Source organism: Centropristis striata, chromosome 9, assembly GCF_030273125.1.
Source record: "Centropristis striata isolate RG_2023a ecotype Rhode Island chromosome 9, C.striata_1.0, whole genome shotgun sequence".
Lineage (NCBI taxonomy): Eukaryota > Metazoa > Chordata > Actinopteri > Perciformes > Serranidae > Centropristis > Centropristis striata.
The window spans coordinates 26236494-26245155 of record NC_081525.1 but is presented as its reverse complement, the minus strand read 5'-3'; positions in this window follow the sequence as shown (position 1 = coordinate 26245155).

The following is an 8662-nucleotide window of genomic DNA, read 5'->3' as shown; positions in this document are numbered from 1 at the left end:
AGTAAATCTGTAGAAGGAGTTCGTTAAAGTATGCAAGCTAGAAATGGCAAAAAACGCTGAAGTTGGCGGACTTCCTGTTGGGTTTGAGGTATGGGTCCAAGAGGCTTTTTGGTGCATCTCCACATGATTCATGTGTGTACCAAATTGCGTGTCTCTACATGAAACCTACTGCTAGGGCTAGGTATAAAACATGTGACTTCCTGTAGCCAGCGGGTGGCGCTATGACTGTGTGTCAATATTGATTTGTGGGTGTGTTCAGGGCTGGCCCCTCATCACATGTGAGAAATTTGGGACAGACTGGACAATGTATGGTGAAGTTATCCAGTCTGGTGTTAGATGGCGAGACGCCATATTTTGCCGCCATGCCACGCCCACATATTGTGAATGTCAGTAAAGGTGTTGATAAGTTGTGTTCCCAAAAGCCTTGTGATGGTACTGACCAAGTTTGAAGTCATTGGGATTAAATCTGTTGGAGAAGTTATTAAAGTATGCAACGTGGTCATTTTATGAAAGGGGGCGTGGATAAAGCATAAGGGGCGGGGCTTTATGAAATATTATGATTTAGAAGTGTTAAGGGCTGGACTCTGATGAAGCATGAGAAGTTTGGAGCAGATCGGACAAAGAATGGAAAAGTTATAACAATCCCGTGTTTTATGGCGAGATGCCATATTTTGGCGCCATAATGTGACTGTCGGTAAAGATTTGAATAACTTTTGATCCCAAAGGCCTTGTGATGGTACTGGCCAACTTTGAAGTGAATCAGGTTAAATCTGTAGGAGAAGTTCATTAAAATATGAAATGTGGTCATTTAATGAAAGGGGGCGTGGAAATAGCATAAGGGGCGGGGCTTCATGAAATATTATGATTTAGAAGTGTTAAGGGCTGGACTCTGATGAAGCATGAGAAGTTTGGAGCAGATCGGACAAAGAATGGAGAAGTTATAATGATTTCGTGTTTTATGGCGAGATGCCATATTTTGGCGCCATAATATGACTGTCGGTAAAGATTTGAATAACTTTTGATCCCAAAGGCCTTGTGATGTTACTGGCCAACTTTGAAGTGAATCAGGTTAAATCTGTAGGAGAAGTTCATTAAAATATGAAATGTGGTCATTTAATGAAAGGGGGCGTGGAAATAGCATAAGGGGAGGGGCTTTATGAAATATTATGATTTAGAAGTGTTAAGGGCTGGACTCTGATGAAGCATGAGAAGTTTGGAGCAGATCGGACAAAGAATGGACAAGTTATAACGATCTCATGTTTTATGGCGAGACGCCATATTTTGGCGCCATGCCACGCCCACATAGTGTGACTATCGGTAAAGATTTGAATAACTTTTGATACCAAAGGCCTTGTGATGGTACTGACCAAGTTTGAAGTAAACTAACCCTAGCCCTAACCCTAACCCTAATTAGGGTTAGGGTTAGGGTTAGGGCTAGGGTTAACCCTAACCCTAATTAGGGTTAGGGTTAGGGTTAGGGTTGTGGCTAACCCTAACCCTAACCCTAACCCTAATTTGGATTAGGGTTAGGGTTAGGGTTAGCCACAACCCTAACCCTCACCCTAACCCTAACCCTAACCCTAATCCAAATTAGGGTTAGGGTTAGGGTTAGGGTTAACCCTAGCCCTAGCTAGGGTTAACCCTAGCCAGGGTTAACCCTAACCCTAACCCTAATTAGGGTTAGGGTTAGGGCAAGGGTTAGTTTACTTCAAACTTGGTCAGTATCATCACAAGGCCTTTGGTATCAAATGTTATTCAAATCTTTACCGATAGTCACACTATGTGGGCGTGGCATGGCGCCAAAATATGGCATCTCGCCATAAAACACGAGATCGTTATAACTTCTCCATTCTTTGTCCGATCTACTCCAAACTTCTCATGCTTCATCAGAGTCCAGCCCTTAACACTTCTAAATCATAATATTTCATAAAGCCCCGCCCCTTATGCTATTTCCACGCCCCCTTTCATTAAATGACCACATTTCATATTTTAATGAACTTCTCCTACAGATTTAACCTGATTCACTTCAAAGTTGGTCAGTACCATCACAAGGCCTTTGGGATCAAAAGTTATTCAAATCTTTACCGATAGTCACACTATGGCGCCAAAATATGGCATCTCGCCATATAACACGAGATTGTTATAACTTCTCCATTCTTTGTCCGATCTGCTCCAAACTTCTCATGCTTCATCAGAGTCCAGCCCTTAACACTTCTAAATCATAATATTTTATAAAGCCCCGCCCCTTATGCTATATCCACGCCCCCTTTCATTAAATGACCACATTTCATATTTTAATGAACTCCTCCTACAGATTTAACCTGATTGACTTTAAAGTTGGTCAGTACCATCACAAGGCCTTTGGGATCAAAAGTTATTCAAATCTTTACCGATAGTCACACTATGTGGGCGTGGCATGTCGCCAAAATATGGCATCTCGCCATAAAACACGGGATTGTTATAACTTCTCCATTCTTTGTCCGATCTGCTCCAAACTTCTCATGCTTCATCAGAATCCAGCCCTTAACACTTCTAAATCATAATAATTCATAAAGCCCCGCCCCTTATGCTATATCCACGCCCCCTTTCATTAAATGACCACATTTCATATTTTAATGAACTCCTCCTACAGATTTAATCTGATTCACTTCAAAGTTGGTCAGTACCATCACGAAGGCCTTTGGGATCAAAAGTTATTCAAATCTTTACCGACAGTCACACTATGGCGCCAAAATATGGCATCTCGCCATAGAACACGAGATCGTTATAACTTCTCCATTCTTTGTCCGATCTGCTCCAAACTTCTCATGCTTCATCAGAGTCCAGCCCTTAACACTTCTAAATCATAATATTTCATAAAGCCCCGCCCCTTATGCTATATCCACGCCCCCTTTCATTAGATGACCACATTTCATATTTTAATGAACTCCTCCTAAAGATTTAATCTGATTCACTTCAAAGTTGGTCAGTACCATCACGAAGGCCTTTGGGATCAAAAGTTATTCAAATCTTTACCGACAGTCACACTATGGCGCCAAAATATGGCATCTCGCCATAAAACACGAGATCGTTATAACTTCTCCATTCTTTGTCTGATCTGCTCCAAACTTCTCATGCTTCATCAGAGTCCAGCCCTTAACACTTCTAAATCATAATATTTCATAAAGCCCCGCCCCTTATGCTATATCCACGCCCCCTTTCATTAAATGACCACATTTCATATTTTAATTAACTACTCCTAAAGATTTAACCTGATTGACTGGCAACAGGTAGTCACATGTTTTATACACAACTCATCAACACCTTCACTGACCTTCACAATATGTGGGAGTGGCATGGCGGCAAAATATGGCGTCTCGCCATCTAACGCCAGACCGGATAACTTCACCATACATTGTCCAATCTGTCCCAAATTTCTCACACGTGATGAGGGGCCAGCCCTGAACACACCCACGTGTCAATATTGACACAAAGTCATAGCGCCCCCCACTGGCAACAGGAAGTCACATGTTTTACGCCTAGCCCGAGCAGTAGGTTTCACGTAGAGACACGAAATTTGGTACACACATGAATCATGTGGAGATGAACCAAAAAGCCTCTTGGACCCATACCTCAAACCCAACTGGAAGTCTGCCATCTTGGTTTGAATATCGCACAATTCATCGCTTTTTCCCATTTCCACCTCGCATACTTTAACGAACTCCTCCGACAGATTTCACCCCATGGACTTCAAACTTGGTCAGTATCTCAAGGGCTTTGTACTTTGGGATCCAAAGTTATTGAAAGCTTTACCGACTGTCACACTATGTGGGCATGGCATGGCAGCAAAATATGGCGTCTTACCACAAAACTACACATCCTTATAACTTTTACATACTTTGTCCCATCTGGTCCAAACTTCTCATGCTTCATCAGAGTCCAGCCCTTAACACTTCTAAATAACAATATTTCATAAAGCCCTGCCCCTTATGCTTAATCCACGCCCCCTTTCATAAAATGACCACGTTGCATACTTTATACTGCATACAAATTTATTCCCATTGACTTCTAAGTTGGTCAATACCATTACAAGCCCTTTGGGAACATAACTTATCAACACCTTTACTGACCTTCTAATATGTGGGCGTGGCATACCGGCAAAATTTGGCATCTCGCCATAATACACCAGACTCTATAACTTGACCATATCCTTGTCCAATCTGTCCCAAATTTCCCACACCTGATGAGGGTCCAGCCCTGACCACACCCACATGTCATTATTGACACACAGTCATAGCGCCCCCCCCCCCGCTGGCTACAGGAAGTAACATGTTTTACACAGACACGCCATTTGGGATGCATAGGGACTGAGCCCAGAGCGCCACGCCGGACGTGGCCTCCTCCAACGGCTCCACTCTGCTCGGTCCCGTTCAGTCCTGCTTGCAGGCCTAGTTTTATTTATTCTTGTTTATTTGTTTTCTCTCTTTCGTTTGTGTCCCATGTCAAAACAAAAGTTGACAATGCTATTAGAAGTAGCACAATTAACGTACATGTGTCCCATTTTTAACCATGTCACTTCCAGTGCTCGCATTTTCCTTTTAACACCTTAACTTCCGGCATTTATGTGCATTTATTTTACTTTTTAAACTATCTTTATAATGTCTCTCCAGGTGTTTTTTTATCCCTAACCTTAGAGAAGTACTCGTAAGAAAACTGCAGATTTTTATCTGAATGTAATTGCTGTGTTTTCAGCTTGCAGCCATTGAATGGGCTGATAACAACCTTCTCAACGTGCCAGAGCACTTACCCATACTTATGGGCAGATAACCACTGACAAAGCCCATTCAATCATCCAAAAGCATTTGAAACAGGTGCAAAAACTGCTGGTAAAAACATCAACTTATCTGTGGTTTGCAAAAACACATAATGTTAAAAAATGTTGCTGGTTATGGGTTGCAAAGTAAAACTGGGGACTCTGGGCCCCTTAAGGGATTGGGGCCCAGTTTCTGTTTGCCACGTTTGTTCACCAATCAATGAGCGTTTGTATAAATTAACCAAATACTGGTCAGACATAATAATTCATAAATCCCTAATTACTTAATTAGTGATCAATGTGTTTGAATGTACTACACAAGAAGGCAACATACTCCATGGACCCTGAATGAGGACCCTCATGACTTCTTGATATGTGATGCATTGATAGCTAAGTAATTGTATAATAAATGAAAATAAATAAATAAATAATTGAAGCTAAGTCATGACTGCCTGAAAAAACCTTTCATGATAAAGACTCTCTTCCATCATTGCAGTTTGAATTGTTTAGTTGTATTTTTCAGAGCCACAGCTCTCCGGGGCCCGTCTGCACAGCCGAGCAGACATCTGCGGCAGAGACCCCCTTGTGACTCCCATCATGGGATTACAGAGCTGTTTGGAGCAGCCACATTTGATTTAAAGCCTGTGTCACACACACACAGAAAGCACTGCTTGCATGTGCGAGCAGGGACGATGGCACACTTCAGCATGAAAAAGGTGCTGAGGGAGAGAGAACGGCTCTGCCTCTCTGTGTCTGTCTGTCGGCCTTTTCCTCAGTGAAGTACCAGGGATAATTACTTATGAGTGGGCTGCTGTTGTTGATGGGGCAGGGATGGAGACAAGGGTTACACTGAGGTTTTAAAAAAGCTATATCTAACACATAAATAACCCCCTTTATCTCTGTCAAGAAAACACAGTGGTCATTTAAATGACCGCACTGCATCCAAAGCATTATTAAAAAAGGTTTGGCTGATAAATTGAGTATTTGTCAACTACATTACATTGTGTGATGATAATCTGCTTTATTATTTTGTCAGTCTGACAATAGTCCTTTATAGAATTGACAACAGTGTCTCCCACCTTCCAATCAAATAGAAAAGGAACCTCTTACACACTGCCTGGTGGTCATTTCAGTGCGTTTGTTTATGCAGACAAAAACCCAAGTCGTTTGATGTTGTTGTTAAAGACAATGATGAGAGTGGCGCTAGACTATTTTCTGGGCCACCCACAGAGAGCGTGCATCACTCAGCAGAAAAAAAGAAACAAACAGGATCAAGGAATGTAAGTGGAGACAGGATGAAACACTCTCAATTTGGGCACACGGGATGAGACAGAATGCAGAATGGTGCAGCCACGTCTTGGTTTTCCTACTTAAGCCAAGACAGAAAAGGCTGCTCTTTTAAAAAAACTGAAATAGGATGGCAGCAGACAGCGTTGCAGTGTGTTCACCAGAGTGAGTGAGTGACAAGAGCTGCAGTTGAAGTATACATTACCTTCTGCGGCACATATTGGCACATCCTTGCCACTCAGCTCTGAGTAATGATCTGTGCTGGCTCCAGGGGAAGTAACAAGGATTTATCAAGTCCTCCCCCTCCATATTCAAGCCCCCACAATGTCTATTTCACATGTGTGTGGGATAATGTGTGTGCATTTCAAAATATGCTGCAAGGTAAAAATACTGCAAGGTATGGACAACATAAACACCTTTAAATAATGTCTGCACCAACTGCATTACATTTTAAAGTTTAAATTGTAAATTGCCATATTTACTGTTAAACAGCCATATTTCACAGAGAACATATTTTCTGTTATACCTTTAGCTTTGGGCAGACTAGAGGTAAGCGTTTGCTGGTATTGTTACATTTTCAACTGCTTTCGTCTCCTCTTTGCCTCAACTACACACTCGATGAAAAATAGAGGCCTTGTTATGTCATTCACTGGTTTGTGTTAAAGCATTTTAGAGAAGGTAAGGCAAAGAGCTGCATCCAATTGCTCACATTCATTCATGCTCACAAACTTCAGCAAAGAAAATTGCCAAGCGCTATCCTGTTGGGTTGAATGCACACAGGATGCTCTGCTGTATTTTCATCAGCTCCCCTCCAGACATTTCACGTTGTTTAAGCTTCTCTGGTTCAGTCATACATATGGCTGTGGGGTTTATTGTCTTACCGTTTTATGGCTTCCCCATACAGAAAACTCCAAACACAACTATGTGCATGTGTTTAGTGTCTTTGCAGAACAGAATAGAACAGAGGTGTAGGAAAACTAATCATCTGTGCAGCCTCACACTGTCTCTGAGTATAAGAATAAATCATAAATTGAAATGGTTCCAATGTAAGGTTAGATGCTGTAAATATGTATTATGAAACAACAGCTTTACTTGCAAAGAGTGAGAAAACTGATTTGCATACTGAGCCGAAAGGCACTATTTATATAATATATACAGAAGACTGAGCACTAATCTGGGAAACGCAACTGCTATTTGCTTTTTTATTACTCATATTATTAATCTTCTGCTCTGAGTGCACTTCTATTGATTTGTGTTCATCATAATCTGCTATAAATATTGTTCAAGTTGTCTTGATAATGTTTACTTGATGATGCAATCTGCCCACTTTTTAAAAGTCTCAGCCATAATAAGTGAAACCTCAGCAGCTTGCTGTTTCAACCATCAACATGCAATATGCTGGAGTCCTTGAGGCACAAGGTTATGGAAGGGTTCAATAGCTGCTGCATTCATTCACATTCATCTCATTTTTCTCTCACTGATTGGCTGAAGGAAAGATTGAACATGTTCTATGAAACAAGACCAAGACTCAATCTATGGTAGCGTCTCTGTGAGGCTGTACTTACAAGGTACTTTGAGATAAATGCTGTAGTCAACAAGCAAACATTCAAATTCAAAGTCAATGCTAACATAATGATGGTCAATATCTTTGGTATCTTTCACACATGCATTGCAACCCTGAAGTCATCTAGACCAGTAGTTCTCAACCTTTTTGAGTCGCGAACCCCAATTTAACATGCATGTTGTCCACGGCCCCCGCTCACTGAACACAATCTCACAGTTCAGATCATACAAACTCAGTTGATACGACGAATTTTGTACAAATGATGAAGCAGACAACAACTAAAACTCTCTCTGTCTGAGCATTTCTATATATTTTTATATTTTATTGTTACTTTTAATCTAAGTCCTTTGCTATAAGTTTAAAGGCCCATTCTGACCTCCTGAGTGTGTAACAGTCAGCTTCAAGCCAGAGACTCCTTGGAAAGTAAGACCTTGATACTTTGGGATTTGTCAGAAAAGACAAAAAATTACCCAAAAAAGAATCAAATGGACCTCTATTCTCAACCTTGGGGTCAGGACCCCAAGGTTGAGAATAGCTGATCTAGACATCACCTGGAGAACCTGTATGTTGAATGCAAATGTATGAATCAGACAATCTTAACACTTCCAGTTTTAATGTATAAAGTCTGTGTAATGTCTGATTGAGCCCATGTGTGAGAATTCACAGTGGACTAGTGGGTGCCATTGTATCATACCACTGGCACAAAGGCACAAAGCGACCCCCAGAAATCATCTCACGACCCCAATTGGGGTCGGGACCCCAAGGTTGAGAATAGCTGATCTAGACATCACCTGGAGAACCTGTATGTTGAATGCAAATGTATGAATCAGACAATCTTAACACTGCCAGTTTTAATGTATAAAGTCTGTGTAATGTCTGATTGAGCCCATGTGTGAAAATTCACAGTGGACTAGTGGGTGCCATCGTATCATACCACTGGCACAAAGGCTGAAGAATACAAACATCCAAGGGTGAAGAGGAAGGCTCTGATTCTCTGGACATTGTGAGGAGTTGTGATG